Here is an 18,440-nt window from a genome sequence, read left to right on the forward strand (position 1 = left end):
TATAGGTACACAACATATATCCATTACGATAGAGCTATAAAAGAATCTCTGTTTCATAGTGATACTTTCAATGTCTCAAAGTTTTATAGAGTAGATATACTGTGTGATACTGCAGGTCTATTATAGCAATCAAGAAAACCTAGTTTTTAGTTTATTATTTACTGAGCTAATAGTTTCGATACAAACATTTATATATAGTCGTTCAACTATTTTTATTCATATTACAACAATAACATGCCTGTTTTCATAAAACAAATATTTAATCTGAAATAATTCATAAATATGCATTATTTTTGCGAACTCTAACAACAGTAACTGATAGGGATTAATTTATTGTCTGAAACGATAAATTAGCTTAAATAAAAATATCTGCCGTTCTGCTATACTAAGTTACTTGTACTGCTGGAATAAATAACTCTTTGCATACCATAAAGTTGTAATTTAATACGAAACTACAAGATTAAAACACATAGTTTTTATTATGTAGTATATTAATAAATATAACTATATTTTTTATATTCCAAATACTAAATTATTAATAGTTTCATGCAGGTTATGTTAAAGTAAACTTTAGTGTTCTTTGAAAGTATAATTTTAATTCGAAAATAGTTTTTTTTAATTGTATTCCAATACATCTTTATTTATGTTAAAAATAAGTGTTTCTAAGCATCTTTTCATTTTGATTTCATAAATAGTATGTTACCTAATGCGTGATTGTACACGGCCCGCTCGCATCTTGGGCTGCAATAGGAAGCCATAATAAGTAAATATTGTTTTAATATATATGACCATTTATCATCTTGTTTTGTCATGAGGTTAAAGGAGCTACATTGCTAAGTTTTAACAGCAGAAATATTAATGCTACATACTATTATCACAAGCTTTTAAAGTTTTGGCATTAAATGTTTGTGGGTTTTGACAAATTTATTTAGTCAATAAATAGATGTTATCTTAAAAACCTATTATACGTTAAAGAGACTTGCTGTTCATCTATGTAAATCTGATTTATGGATTAGTGAGGCGTTCTTTTTCTTTGCATTGATACATGTGGGGAATAAACTAAAACGGAATTACCATAATATTATCACCCAATACATAAAACTGAGATTTTATAAATTACTAGCTGTTTCCCGCGGCTCCGCACGCTTTACGTAAGCGTTACCCGTGTATGTGCACTTCTGGCTCAAGTAAATTATATTTCCAACGCCGATGTAGAGTTTGCTTTGTGTGTTTGTCCTTTATGGAATCGCAAAATATTAGACAGACCATTATGAAAATTTGTACGTATACGTATTGTTCCACGAGAAAGGTTTATAAGCTATGCCCATTATATATATATATATATATATATATATATATATATATGTATTATATATATATATATGTATTTATATATATATATATGTATTATATATATATATATATATATATATATATATATATATATATATAGAGAGAGAGAGAGAGAGAGAGAGAGAGTTCTTCTTCAGGCGCATAAACTAAAGAAATGGTCTGTAACTCATAGGATCATATTTTCAGGTTTCACTGGAGCCCTCTACTCGAAGAATACAAAAACAAAACAAAAACAATGTAGTCTCTATCATTTCCATTACTTGCCTTATCAACTAGCAATTGACCATTCCAACAGTACATAAACAATAAGTAATATGATACAGCTAGCAGAGGTGTCCTATCACTAGCACTATCACTTTGGTTTGTTGTTGAGACTGAACACAGAGGAATTATATCAGAACAAAGAATAACAGAAAACGTTAAATCTTTTATAAATTTGACACTATAATATCAATATGACCTGGCAATACTTAGATTAAAGTAAAGTAAAAAAAAAACACTTTTAATATAAACCTTGACAAATTAAAGCCTTACATGTAGGTTGTTTGCAAGAAAGTGCCTGTGTTGACTTATACTAGTTGTAATAAGAAAATAAGCATAATACAAGTTTAACACAACATTTAAACCAAATATTTTAATCCATAAGTTGAGCATTTAAAATTTATGTCCTTCAAGTGGCTGGGAACATTTCATTTCTGTCTGTTAGCACGATATCTCGGACACTTACTCATAGACTTGAAATTTCTCTTGGAGCTTCATTTATATATAGGCAACACTGTGTTCTATGACAGTACATTACACTCCATGGGATTTGGCTGATGGTCTGCGAATATTTTCATATTCTTCTTAAGGGAAGCCATTATGGTAGCGAGACAATACATTCTTTATCAATTCTATCGGTGGTCTGTCCTCAATTCTTCCTTACGAATCAAAAGAATATGCATTTTTATCATTTTTATAATAACAAATTCAATGCGTTCCACTTCCCATTATCGAGTCAAATTCACAATTCCACAATCAAATTTCTTAACTTTTTCAGGTAATGTATCTTGCATGAAAACTCTTGTGTATTCTTACAAACTTCTTCCAAATCTTAAAAGTAAATGATTTGATTTCAATGTTTTTTATGATTCATTTAACACAATTCAAAGTTTTTTTATCTCATCCAGAACCTGTAACATCTTTCAACTCCTTATCTAACCAATTTATAATATTTCTCTAACAATAAGAATCACGTCTTTTTTACAATTATTGCAGATTTTCTAACATAAGGAACAAAATTTTTAACAATTGGAATATGTTATCCAAAATCTAATAAATCTTTCAATAGTCCACCATTTTTAAGTTCTTTCAACTGTTTATAAAAAATTTTATTCTGATTCCTTTATTGTTTTTCTTGTGTTTTTCAAGTTTATTATATTGTCGATTCATTACAATTAATATCTTATAGTTTCCAATTGTAATTTATTTATTTTATATTTAGTACTAACAGGTTGTGTCTTTTTAAAAGTAAATTTTATCATGTCTTTTTGATTTTTGCTGAAATTAGCTTTCGTTTCCAATTATATAGCTAAAATTTCAATTTCTCTTCGATGCCCATTCCTAATTTTCTCTTCACTCTCAAACATTCCTCCAGCTGTTCGAAGTGCAACAAATCTTTCACCTAAACTAGTATCTTTTTATAAAAATCGATCCATTGCTTTATCTTGAAAAGTTTTATCTGCAATATGCCTAGAATCTGCCTCTTTATGTTTTACATAAAAAAATATCGTGTTCAATTGCAGTTTTATCTAATTTACTTATACGGGAACCTCCTCTTTTAATTTTTTTTAAGCTTTGCCCCTGGTCCCAGATACTGATAGCCTGGTACATGTACGTGGTTATTGTAAAAAAGGTAAATTGCTGATAATATCATTCAAAAGTCCACTACCTTCAATCAAAATAAGAGAACTTAATTAGGGCAACATTAGTTTTAAATACTTATTAGATTGTTCAATCAATTCATCAAGTTTGTTCGAAATAAATAATTTACATAATGGATCATTATTTTTATAAATTGAGTCAGACTTGCATAAAATTTCATTATAATTTTGTAAATCTTCTTCACAATATAAATTGTCTTTTGGTACATTATTATCTGATAATAATCTCCACAATCCTTGAGTACGTACATGTACTTTTTCATTAATAATTATATCTTATAAATTAAATCTTTTACAAATTTCATCAATTATTACATCTGTAGTTCTAGGACTTATAGGTTGAACTACTGTAGATAATTCAATAATTTTGGGTCTAAATGGTGTTGAGATGGTAATTTTGGCAATTCAAATTCTTATACTTTTCAGATTTTTGAATCTAAATATCAGCAAATTATCTTGAACTAGAACTAAATCCATCATATTTTGATTTTGATTTAAACCATTTTCAGTTTTGCCCTCGACATTTTATTGCAGAAGCTACAGGTTAATTAATTTTTTGAATAAATTCTTGTTAGTTTTCTTAAATTCTGATTTTTTTCTTTAAATTTTTCGATTAATTTCTACTTGATAGAAGAAATAAATCAAACATGAGTTGATTTGAGTTGTTGTTTGATCAAGGTTTTTTGCTTTTTCTGGTGTTTATTTTCTTGTTTAAATACACAATTAAATAACAACATTCTATTGCATCCTAAACCTGTATTCCCTTTCGTACCAATGTAAGTGGAGAAAAAGGAATAAGTAGTAAAAAAATTACTTCATTTACAACTAGTTACTTCACAATATTACAATCCAAGTTTTATTCCACCAATAATAACATCCGTAATAACAAATAATTTTTAAATGTAAATTAGTTGGACAAAAATACCACCACCACCACCGGTTAAATAATAAAAATGAAAATCTTATTTTTAATTCAATATCAGTAAATATTTGAGCAAAATAGAAACAGTGCATGAATATTTTATTACAGAGAGTGAAAGAGAAGGAAACATGCCATTATTATACTCAAATATGACTGCTGTTAACAGCAGCTCAATCCAATCCTTAAGCTTCTACTGTATCAATTACACTTGAAGGTGATGGGGAATTTCAGTGTTGAACTCTTCACATTCTTTGATATGATAATATTAGTAATGACGCTGATATCTTCATTTCCGGAAAAGAAAGAGTTTAAGTCACTGCTTAAACCGTTCCTGCTGTACAAGATGTACCCGATCTGTTTTTTTTCTCTTCTGGCTTCCTCTAATAGTGTCGATAGAGATCAAAATTGTCCAATTTGTTAACAACGAAGAATGGGAGGACTTGATTGACGTCATGCATATATACCTTCTAGGAATTTAACGCCTTATACATAATATTTGTGATCCAAATAACCTCCATAAATTTCAAAAACACCATGGATAACATAAAGAAATATTTCAAAAATTGCAAGAAAGTTTCGTTAGAAGATCTAAAACTGGTAATTATCCTATGGGTCATGTGCACCGTGGCATTCACTATCTATCTGGGAGGAAACATGTTCTATGGCGGTCTACTGGTAAGAATTTGGTTGCCTATGACGACAACAACCTACCATGGTCGATATACCTGGCAATGTGGTTGTACCAAGGATGGGCTGCAGTTTCCATAGTTTTAGTTTATGGCTTCATAGCACCTTTTACCATCCCTATGACCCAGCTGGTGATAAAGAAGTTGAACTTCCTAAACCGCAAACTGGAGGATTTCGATTTTTTCGAAGATGAAATAAATCCTCTGAGAAAATTTCACCTGAGGTTTCGGGGAGATGGTTATGACCGACTCCAGAGAAAGAAAGCTCTCCAGAAGTCATCTCAGGAAGATAATGAGGACATAATAAAGGCTCTCTGTTGTTCTGAAGAGGAAACGAAGGAATTCATAAGGGACTTTTGCGAGTACCATCGTAACATTAAAAAGTAAGATTTGCAATTTAAGAAATGAGTGGTAAATTCCTTGCATTGCAAATTAGTTTTTGATCTCCTGTTTAGAAAAAGTTCTTTCTGACTATTGTGCACTTAATAATAGATTAATGTAACCTGTTATATTTTTCGCAGGGTGGTTAGGGATATATCGAGAATCTACAAGTAATGTGTTCTTTACACAGCTTTTCTTCACTATAACCCATACTTGTTTTTTAGCATTTACCATGTATTACGTAAGTATGCAGTTTTTAAATACTATTAGCTATATAACATATATGTTTTGTTTCTTTACACTATTCTAACATATAACATATACGAAACATTACTAAAATTAAAAAACTATTGTATACTGTAGGACTTTATTCAAAACTGCAATTTACTTTTTATTCATGTATATGCGGAAATTGTACAATATATAGTGCATAATCATATTCACTTATATCCGTAATACATTTTAACTAATAGCTTTATAGATTTGAAATTGTGCTTTACAGTTAAAAATAAACATTGTTATAACAAATCGATGAATTGAAACATCACTTCTATATTTAATTTAATCTGATTGTTTGAATGTTTTCAAGATAATTTTATATTTTATCAAAGGTGTAATATTCTTTAATAAAACCATAGTATTTTGTTATGGGTTTTTCACTAAATCCTATACAATAAGGCACATCTTCAATAATATTTGTAACAAAATTATCAGGATAACAATCACTTAGATCAATAATTCGATTCTTCATCTAGACGAATAGGATGTTCTAGGTTTAAACCAATTTAGAGTTTTCTGAAGTTAACTAGAATAGTTTCGTTTTGTATATTTGAAAGAAGAAAGTTTTAAAACAAAAATATCAGATAAAACTACGGACATTTCAAGAAAACGTTAAAGATCAACCAATCAGATTGTTGATTGTTGGTTCAAGCGGATGTGAAACAACAACTATATTATTGAAATCAATCTACAATAGATTAATTCCTTATTCCAATGTATATGTTTTAGTAATGATTTGGAATAAACAATTACAATAAAGATTTGAAAATATTGAGAAAAACTGAATCAAAAAGATATCACATTTTTATAATACTGCTGAAGATATAGTTTCACTAAGCGAATGTAAACCAAATTATTTAATTCTCTCGACATATCTATAGTGTTTATCTATCTTAATAATATATATTCTTAAAAATAATTAGAATATGTTATGTATTTTTAAGTAAGATGATCACTACACTAAAACAATTTATAATAATTATGTTGGATATGATACGCCTTTTGATTAATTTAATGAGTTATGTGATACAATTTGGAAAAAATTATTATGGATTTTTTTAAATTGTTCTAACTCTGAAGCCTAAAAACAGTAAATATTTGAATAAAATTTATAATATAAATGTGTGATAATCTCGGTAGTGTGTCACGTTTTCACGTTTTTTTTTTAAATAACTTTTAAACATTTTTCTAAATAAATGACTAACGTATTACGGATGTTATTATTGGTGGAATAATAACTTGGATTGTAATATTGTGAAGTAAATAGTTGTAAATGAAGTAATTTTTTTACTACTTATTCCTTTTTATCCACTTACATTGGTACGAAAGAGGATAAAGATTTAGGATGCAATAGAATGTTGTTATTTAATTGTGTATTTAAACAATTTTAAAACAAATTTATATTCGAGTAGTTACTGTACACATTAATCCTAATATTAAGATTCACTTCCATTTCGATATGAACAATTTACCAAATCACTGCGTAATTCACAATGACATGGAACCTGGGGAGCTACAGCATCTATGCGAGAGCCTGCTGTTCCGTTATGAGTGTTCTAAGGGCGCACCCGCCATATTAAATAGCTTACTTCCGCAGTGTAAGGCCGGAAGTGGATACAAGAAATCCTTCATGACATGGGTCAAAAGTGTACAATAATCTTTCCGAACTACTGATGTCTCCTTTCATACTTACAAGAACGAGGTGAAAAACGGATTGAATTGTATTAATTTTTACAAATTAATTATTACCGACATTATTAATTGTAAGTATTGCAGTTTGTACCCAGTAATTTTATTTGTTAATAATTTTGTTTACATTTTCTCAAATCAAGTTTTATTGATTGAGAAACGCTTAAAATAAGAGACATTTTTATTCGTTTAAATATTATAAGTACTGATTGTACGCCGTCATGCTTAAAATCTAAATCTTATCTACAAACTTGTATTTTGGTAGCAAGTGTTGGTTAATAGTTTAACTTACTATGGATATGTTTATTCTTCTCATAAAAAGGTGATCATTAAAATAAATACGATATATAGTCAAGTAAGCTTAAAATTTTTACCTTTATTATAATTATCCTTGGATTTCTTGAATTTTCAAACAATTAAATAGTCTTGATTACTATTAATATCTTCCTAAAAAAGCGTTTCGGTTAAGTTACCACGTTTTAAAACATGATGTATTTAGCATTGAAATACTCGTACAATACATCGGCCAGATTATATTGTTGTGGTTAACTATAAATAGATCTTAGATAGGTGTTAACAATACAATTTTATGGACTCATATTCATACAATACATGTCTTGTAAATTTATATTTTCGTAAACAATATAGGTATAAATATTAATAATAATTGCATAGTAAAATATTACTCAGTATATCATGTAATAATAAATGTCAATTGTTAGATTGTTTGCTGATCAATTTCAGAAAAAGGAGTTCTATCGGGTCGGTTGATATTGCAGTAAATTTGGGTTTATAACCCTATTTTTTATAATGAAAAAATGTATTTCCTTCAACTATGATTAATCCTTAAAACAAACTAAATTATAAGAAATAAGTAGGAACACGATTTATAAAGTACTTTTCTACACTGTTATACGATTAAAAATATGACTTTATCATTACGTTTTATTCCATACTATCGTGTTGTTTGTTATACCCATCGATGTAATTTTTACAGATTAATTTATGTTTTAAATTTGCTTGGGGACATGGTGATGTGTTTTTATTATTTTAATAAAGTGATGATATAATGACAACGGATCCAGAATCACGTTATTAGTCTTTGCAGGAACTATAGACTATAGAGGTAAGTAGGCACGTCTGGTTCTATATCAGGAAGTGGCACTGGGTGATAAGAAAAAAAGAGGAGAAGGAAGAAGATATTTCTTGCCAACCCCTTGTTTTTTCCGCTATTTAGTTTAGAATGAATGTTTTAATGACGGCTAGTACTTAGTCGATAATTGGCCATGGTGATTAAGGTATGATAAGAGTTGTTTAATTTCTCTCTCGCCTCTTGCCGGATACATCAATTTCGGACAAATGAACATTCGTACAAACAGTAATTTCGAACAAGGATATGCCCCCCACCACTATACCAACCGATGCGATGGTTTATTTTTGGGCGTTAGTTCGACATGTTGTCATCGGAAATGATGGCAGTGAAAAATATCTGAATGATTTTTTATATTAAATCGTAACAACATATCTGTTTACTTTTTATTTTACATTTGTTTATTTACCCCTCATTAAACTTACAACACTCAAACATTCACACCCCATTCAATCCATGCCAATTACACACATTTCCAGTGCTCATATTCCTCATCGCGTGGTCTCCCAGTGAAATGCCAGAAATATAAAAGGTGTAGAAATATAAATATAAAAAGCGTTTGATGCCAGGCAGAATTTCATACGAGCTTTTAACACCTCGGGCATTGATTCAATTTTTAAATTAGTTTGGCAATCTGTTTATAGAATGCACACCTCTCTGTGAAGGTGAATGTTTATTAACCACCTGCATGCTGTGCTGTGCATATACAGTACGGGTGTGCGGTAGTTATTTCTGTCTCTCGACTCATATTCATGATTGTTAAGGCACATTTCGACAAACAATAAAAGATTTTTCTGAGATCTAGGTATGATAAAGTAAACAGTTCCAACTCTTTAAAGTTTACATTAGCGATAATGCGAATTTCTTTTCTTTGTAATTTGAAACTTCTGATAAAATGTTTGATTTCACAGTCTCCCTACAACACGATTCTATATGAAAGGTGGGGATACATTAACCCTTAGAACGCCGTAACCATTCCCTGACTGGGTCAGTATTTTGTTAAAGATCTTAAGACGTACAATTGTGAGGATAATTTGGCACAAACATGATCAATATGATATTTTGAAGTCAACCCTCGATCAAGATGTATTCCAAAGAACTTCGAAGAACAGACTTTCTCCAATAATATATATGCGACCACAACAGAGGACTACTTTCAATGTCTATAGGAGCAAAAAATAAAAGTTCATGTGTTTTCCTCTGGTGTATATTATACCAAATAAAAAAATCTAACTTCTCCTCCCACGGGCTTTAAGCGGTCCTTCGATGACCTGTTTACCGATGACACTATACTGACTGTTTCAAATAAAAATATCTATGAGCTTAATAACTCATTTCAGATAACTTTGGAAGAAACAGAGAGTTTTTAATAAACGACTTAGCTCTGAACTGAGATAAAACCAACTCATAAAGTTTTTCACGAAAAAAAAACAAATTTATGCACCTGAAAATATTATATAGATGTTCCTGTGATGTCGTACGCGAGGTTCTTGGGGGTTGTGGTGTACAATACCTTGAAGTGGAAGGACTATTTAGCTCTGCTTGCTTTTTGATTAGGGTTATTTCTCTAGTCGTTAATTCCTGAGACTTTATAGACTGTCTGCTACACCTATGTCTGCTCGCACCTGAGATATGGAGTGGTGTTCTGCGGAAACTCAGTGACTTAATAAGATTTTCAATATTCAAAAAATAATTATTCGGACAATGTTGCAGCTTAATAATATGTCTGCAGACGCTTTTTCATAATAATTCATAATTATAACTTTGGCCTCCCTATATATTTATGAAACTCTCTGTTTGTACATAAAATATCCAACAAAGTTCAATAAACCACAGCATGAACATAACTATCAGCTGAGATACAGAGACCTTCAGTATCCAGTCCACCAATTAACCTTATATGAAGCTGGAGTTTACTACTCAGCTCTGAAATTGTATGACAAGCTTCCTCCACATCTCAAAATACCAAATTCCCTAATACGCCACTTCCTTGGCCGGGTGTACTACACGATTCAGGAATTTTTAAACAAGTCAAAATAATGTATTTAATTTAAAGTTTTTTCTCTCACAGCCACAAATATTTTAAGACAGTATAGTTTAGGTAATATAATTTTTAAATGATTGACTTTTTACAAATGATGTAATGTTGCCACAAATATTTTAAGACAGTATAGTTTAGGTAATATAATTTTTAAATGATTGACTTTTTACAAATGATGTAATGTTGCAAGTTTGACGTTGTATATGCTTATTTAGAGCATAGCTCATTCATAAAGACAAAAATGAACAAACCTTTTTGAATTTGAAATGCAAATAATTTTTTAAGTCAACAAAGGCTTCCTCTAAAACAGCGAGTCATGTTATCTGCGTTACCGCACAAGCTTTCCATGCAAATAGCATAGAGATGCTTGAAAACAATTTGACTGAGTATAATTCCCTGGGGAACTCCATAGATCAGTGTAGTATGTTTTGAAATCTGATTCGAAATTTTGACGATATGTGTTCTATGGTTTAGAAATGAAATAGTCCATAAAAGCGGCACGCCTTATAAGCCATGCGATTCTATTTCTTCAAGCAGTTCTTTGTGGTCAACACAATCAAATGCTTTAGAAAGGCCAAGAAACACTTTTAATATTTCATTATGACCTTAAATTTCTTTTACAACAATATGAACAGGACTCACTATAAAACACTCGATATCAATTGCGTCAATTGCCGATTTTGTCTTTCTGAAACGAAATTGGTCTTCTGAAAGCTGGTTGGGTTTATTACAAAAGTTTAGCATTCATAACAAACAGTTTTTCAAACATTGTGCTCAGCACAGGCAAAATATAAACAGGTCGATAGTTATTTACTGAATTGGAATTTTCTTTCTTATAAATTAGATGCATTATTACACCTTTTAGGAGAGAGGGAGACTCCTGATTGAATATATAGATAGTTTGGTCAATGACTTCACACAGCGTTCAGTGTTCAGGCAGCAAAAGATGCAAATATTAAACTCGTTAGCCACCTCAAAGGATCGCTCAAGGTTATATCCCCTATTTGGGCTTTTATTTTATTGATATCGCGGCTTTTGTATTTTATGGTGTCCCAGACAGTTTTGGTACAACTTTTGGAACAAAGAAATAATTTTGAAACAGCAAACCCTTTTGAATCAAAAATAATTTTTCTATAATGTTTTTGTTAACTCGAAAAAGGCTTTAAAATCTTCATTAGTCCTGGTTCTATTATTTTTTTTTTTTTTTAACCTTTCCCATGAATCAAGAATGCCTATTTTAAGGCAAATATTTTGTGTATGTTTAACAATTTTAGTAGGACAACAGGTATTGAAATGGAAATATAAATAGCTATTAAAAGATTTAAAATGCTGTTCCACAGATTGTATGTAATTTAGATCATTTCTGTTTTTAGAGAGGAGAGCAGTATTTTTTTACCTTGTTTCTCTTACTATTTTTACAATGTTCATTGACTAGTTTACCTCTTGGTCATAGTGGTCAGAGATTACTATATCGACCATGGACACTGTGACCACTAGTAAAAATACGGTCAATAGCCGATTGTGTGTTAGCAATTACTCTCGTTGGAAATTTCACTAACAGTTCAAGATCAAATGACCTTTGTAAATCAACTAAACTCTTAGTGGATGGGTGATTTTTTTTAGTGCATCAAAATTAAAATCATCCATCAAAACATAATTTGTTTGTTTACCCAGGTCCGTTATTAATGCTTCCCAATTATTATAAGTTTTAATTTCCCCCTTGAGATCTGTATATTCATACGACGACTAATTTTGATTTGCATTTTTCAAGTTTGATCTTGACTGCCAATTAAATTAGCCTAAGTGGGCGCTCTAAAAGTCGATTGCGAATCAGTCTATCATATAGTTGACTGTGTGCACGGAGGCTTCTGTGGCACCAGCAAGGTTCTTGATTTTGTGTCAAACTGAAGCAGCCTGACCTACCCATGTTAACTCTCTGTGGCACGTCTGCAGCTGATTCTGACCTCTATAGTTCAGCGCAGTGGGTCTCCTCATAATTCAGCGTACTACATCTGTTGCAGGTTTTTGGAGTGTTGGTGCTGGGGGTGACAGCCGGGATCCTGGCTAATGTTAGGAATTGACATGTGTGGTTAACGGTCTCATCGATGCAACCCTCATTGTCATTCAAGCTAGTAGCTCCATGCCCAACAATATTTAAATGTTGACCTGCCTCGTGAAGAACTTTCAGCCGATCCCCACAACGTTTAGTACTTTGGCATTATATTGGGCATTCAGTTCCTCAAAGCAAGCATTCACGAAGACAGTCTTATCATGGACGGGATATTCTGGGTCTAGATCATAGCGAAGCGGCGGGGTGGCAACGACGAACTCGGCGTTGGCTTGGCGAGCTACAATGAATCCCTCTAAGTGGCGTTATATATTACTCTGTGCACCAACTGCCAAATCATTTTTGCCGGCAATCAGCACCGCGTAGTGAGGCCTTGATCCACAGGATGGCTGGTTCAGTTTGATGATGTTTTACAGTCGGGCACCAGGCATGCACATGCCGGCAATCAAAGTTGATGAGTCACAATAAAGCACAGCTAACATCACTCGATGAAAAAGCGTGCGCTCCTTAGACCACCAAAACGCTACAGCTGCTTTTAAAGATCGTTGCAGCTGACCGTCATCCTTTACTGAAAAAAGCGCATGCTCCTCAGACCACTAAAAAAGAAGAAAAGGGTTAAAACTCGTTAAATCTGATACTCTTTGCGCCCTCACTTATCTGAATGCTTTCAAAATTTCTGCATTTGGCCTTCCTAAATTCAAATTCCTAACGGTATTATTTTATTGATTTTTTGCTCGTTTAAACAACTACATTTTACGAGTAGCTCTATATTTTCAGCTCACTTTATGATATTTTGGGTGAAATTTCGAGGGTAAAGGTAAAGGACGGGGAAATAAGTTAAAGACAATGGAAATGACTTAAAATTTAGCAACAACATTATTACTCCATAAAAACAAGTGTATCACTCTATTTAAAGTGCTCTAAAGTGAATGATAACAAATAAAATCTTAAGTATCATAGCAATATAGAATGCATTCACTTAGTGGGAGATATAAATGTACAAACCCAGTACACTTTACGTGCGTACGACGTATCTTATAAAGCAAACGTACAAGCTAAAGGAACATGTCAAATTCAATGTTGTAACTGTGTTAAAAACCTGTATCGCCAAACGTCTTATAAAAGCTTAGTTATTATGTTTAGGTACACATCTGTCCAACAACAAATAAACTTACTTCTTGAATAAATAGAGTAACTAAAATGTTCTCAGTAATAATTTGTGAAAACCATGAAAATCATTGTCATACTCTTAATGATATAGGAAAATATATTATGTGAACTTTAAAGAATAAACAAAACCATTTTTTTTTCGTTGGGGTATTGGGGTGGATTCACAGATCCTCACACGTCAACCTGAGCTTATTGTGTGCCCCTTTGATGTTAGAGGGGTAAGCCTATCTTTGTGCCCTTAATTAGGCTAAGAAGCTTTTCCCCGATACTAGCATCTGGTACGTCGCCTGGTTGTTTATCACCGAAAAGAGCCCTTCTCCTTGCTCCCAGTCTCTCACAGTCCAGTATTATGTGTTTTGCAGTCTCTTCAGACTTATTGCAGAGTCTACACTCCGAGTCCTCATTTCGTAAACCTAGAGTGTTTAGGTGTTTCCTGAAGTGGCCGTGTCCAGTGATCAAGGCAATCACTTGCTTAACCTGATCCCTTCCCAGCCCCATCAGCCATCTGGTGAAGCCGGAGCTAGAATCAGCAAGCAGTCTTTTGCCGAGTGCTTGTCCTTGGTGACTCTGCCACCTCAAGCGGTGTGTCTTCCTGGACCATTTGTTTATACTTTGGTAAGCAGCTGACTTGCTTATACCACAACTCGGTTCTGGACCGGTGTATGGCATGCTTGCTCCGCTTTTGGCAAGCCTGTCGGCGCATTCGTTGCCACCTATGCCTGTGTGGCCCGGTACCCAACCAAGACGTACAAAGTTGCGTGATCCAAACTTGCAGAGAGTGTTGAAGCACTCCCACACAAGCTTGGATGAAATGCTGTTGGAGTCAAGAGCTTTAAGAGCTGCCTGACTGTCTGACATTATGCAGATGTTCTTTCCTTGGTACCCTCTCGTGAGGCCTAGGTTGGCACAGGCCAGGATACCATAGATTTCGGCTTGAAATATGGAGCAGTTCCGTCCCAAACTGCCGCAAAGGGCAGTTCTAGGGGATTGACTAAACACTCCATATCCAGTTCTGCCCTTAATAAGCGAGCCATCCGTGTACCAGACAAAGCTCTTTCTTATTGTTGGGATGTTATCTTGCGATTTCCACTCATCTCTGGAGTAGAAGTCAACAGAGAATGGCTTATTGAATACGAACTCCGTTCTCATTATGTCTGAGACCATTTCGAGAATAGCGTTTGGGTTTACAGCTTCGGTGACGGTGCCGTGGTCCGTTTTAGACGCGCCATTCCTCCACAAGTCAGCAACCATCAGCCGATAAGCTGACTTACGCGCTTCAGCTTTTATATAGACATCAAGAGGTAGAAGTCCTAAAGCAACCTCGAGGGTCGCTGAGGGACTGCTCCTAAATGCTCCGGTTGCAAAGATTGTGCCAAGCCTTTGTAAGCTTTCGAGCTTGGCTTTAGCAGTTACCTGATTCACCTTTGTCCACCAGACTAATGAACCATAAGTGATTTGAGGCCTTACAACTGCTTTGTAAAGCCATAGTGCTATATGGGGTTTTATGCCCCATGAGATTCCTGCAAGTCTCCTGGACGTCGTGAGCGCCCACTTTGCAGGATATTGTTAAGATGATCATTCCACGTAAGCTTATGGTCTAGAGTCAGTCCTAAATATTTGACTGTCTTTGACCACTCAAGCTGTGTGGATGCGAGTTTCCTGGAAAGAGACTCTAGGTTCTTTTTCCTAGTGAATGGTATAACTACTGTCTTAGAGGGATTTACTTTCAGTCCCTCTCCATGACACTAGTTGTGTCCATGTTGAAGGTTGGTATTCATGATATCAGCAACAACATTTGTATGTTTTCCCTGTACCATAAGGACTATGTCGTCTGCATATCCTTGGACATAGATTCCATTGTTAGTAAGGTCCTCAAGTAGACCATCTACTACTAGATTCCACAGTAGAGGTGACAGGATGCCTCCTTGAGGGCATCCCCTTGTGGGTGCGATCACAAGCGATTCTTCATTGAGATCGGCCCTGATCCGTCTGGAGCACAGCATTACAAAATCATTGGTGTCATAAACTTTTTGTTCAGTATAAACAAGTACTGACTTATCTTAAAATGAAACTCAACTCAAATTTGAAAGATTATATCCGTATTCTTTAAAGAAAGAGAATTAAAGAACGATACGATAGTTTTAAAAAGCAATGTTATTATGCCAATCAGCAAATTATTTATTATAATTCATTTTTTCTTTTGAAGCAGAGGAGATTGTAAGATTTCATTTAATCCTAATTTTAAAATTAAATAACAAAATTTAAAACGTTGAGGAATTTAAAATAACTCGTTTTGAATCACTCATGAATCGTGCTACACTATATGTGTAGTATTCATTGAGTTTATACAAATAAATAATCTGGCATTCTAACCTAAAGTATATTTTTTCTGCTGTTTAACTATTTATACTATTATAATATATAACGATGTTTAGCAGCATTAACCAGTATTTTAAACGTTTATTTAAGTTCAGTTGATTTAACTTTTTACTATAAGATTGCTTAATCTTAATATTCTTTATTACCTCGTTATCAAAATATCCATATACATTTTAACAATAATGTGAACTTGACACGTCTATTCCTTTTTCACCACATTCATAGTACATATTTGTATTCTAAGACATTTTTATAAATTAAATGTATGATGTTCTGATGATGCCCTATTAAACACTATATAAAAATATTTTAATTAATTAGATTTCGTTACAAGTTGTGTTTTATTTCAACATTTAAAGTGTAATGGGTTATAGGACGAATAATTCACAGTTTTTACGTTCCCAAATACTTATATATATTAGATATTAAATATCTATGTAGACTTCGTAATGGTACATTTATTTCAGTGTAGACCACACACAACAAACACACATAAACAAAAACACTAATCTTGTGAATCAGTTAGGCTTTTGGGGTGTCAAAGCCTTGAGTATAAGAATATAGGACATTGATTGTTCCATACCCTGAAACATAGAACATGTTATTTTTATTATCAAGTAAATTTAAATGAATAGTATTCTGAGAATAACACTGCAAACATTAAATTGCAAAATTACTAATTTAGTCAGATTTGAAATATTTATGGTAAACTCACATTATAACACATTATTGTTTATTGAATAGTAAATCATAACTCAACAGACAACAAAATATATACAGATATACGTACAAAACATATTGTGGTTTGTTTAAAGGTTCACCAGTGTATTATGGTTACATTAATCCAATAGTTTTGTAGACATGAAAAACAAAACAAGCGAGTGAACAAAGGGACTTTCAACCATAACTTGAAGGTTTCAAAATCAGTCATATTAACATATTTATAATAGTATCTATACTACAATGTTTTATCTGTCTGCTTTGGAAAGAAAATAAATACTAATTTTACTTAAAACGTCTAAGTTTAAAGCGCATAAATTTAATTAAGTCTGTGCGACCATCAAAACCTTGCTCAACAGTTCCTCAATTTGGAAATATTAGTACTTCATGCTTCGTGAAGCCAAACTATCTATAAGCACAAATCTCTTAACATACATTTAAACTTTACTTCCCTGAAGTTATAAAAAGAAAATAAAGGTCAGAAATACGTAGGTAAACAAAGGCAAACACTTCTAAAAACTAAATTCGTCAATAAAATCTTACCTTTAAGAATGTGTGGGCAGATGCGACGATGATGCCGCCTCCTGTAAGCTGGAAGGGGCTGCTACAGAACTGCATGAGGAGAAGCAGAGATCGCTTGAAGCTCTGGGGAGTGTTGTACCATCTACAACTGTAGATGGCAAAGTGTAACTCCTCACACTGTTAATTCATACGCAACATAATGTAACTGATAAAATTACGATATTAAATTCTGATATCACTGAATAGGTGCAAAACATTTAGTGTCTATAATTTCTTTGCATTGTAGTGATTAAGCTATCTTATTTAATCAAAACAAAAACTGCAATACGGAACATGATACATTAAAACCAAAAATCTCCAAACTCGTATTAATTGTTATATATATATATATATGGTTAAAACAATTCAATTATAAGAATTGTAAATTATAAATCAGAACGACGAATTCGAGTTTATAAAAAATTTGGAATAAGTACTATTTACATGTGTAGGGTCAACTGTTTCTAAATGAAACGAACATTGTAAATAAATTTCATTCCTTATCCAAACATAATTTTCTTATTTTACTTGAATGTTATCTTAAATAAAAAAAATCATATATATTGCCTGCAATATCATAATGAGTTTAACATATTTACGAGATTAATTAGAGACAAAGAAACCAGGCCTGTTTAATAATATACACTATTTATTTTCTGCGTAATAAATTGCGTATTTTAAATTGTATAAGATTTAAAATTACTTATGAGTTTATTACTGTTGCGCGTTATTAAAAACATGAGTGTTATAATTATTGCACTGGAAGTGTGAGGCCTATTTTTAACTTGTGTAGTTAACTTAGAATTTATAAAAATCTGTTAAACATTGAAAAAGACTTGGTGTGCATTCAAGCACATTTGAGTGAAAGATAATTGAGTTTTCATTGCTTCACATTGGAACTCATATGAATAAACATAGGTGGAGTATGCCCAATATTTTCCATTGTTATAATTATAACATTCTATATATTTAAAGTATATTTTAAGCTGAGAATCTATAAATAAACAGAGGGATAGCAAATCAGCTTAACTGCAGTGTTTGATTTTACATAAAACTATTTATAATAATAATAATTTTTCACTATAACCAATACTTCCGTTTTAAAATTGTATTCGAACT

Source organism: Homalodisca vitripennis, chromosome 2, assembly GCF_021130785.1.
Source record: "Homalodisca vitripennis isolate AUS2020 chromosome 2, UT_GWSS_2.1, whole genome shotgun sequence".
NCBI classification, from domain to species: Eukaryota; Metazoa; Arthropoda; class Insecta; order Hemiptera; family Cicadellidae; genus Homalodisca; species Homalodisca vitripennis.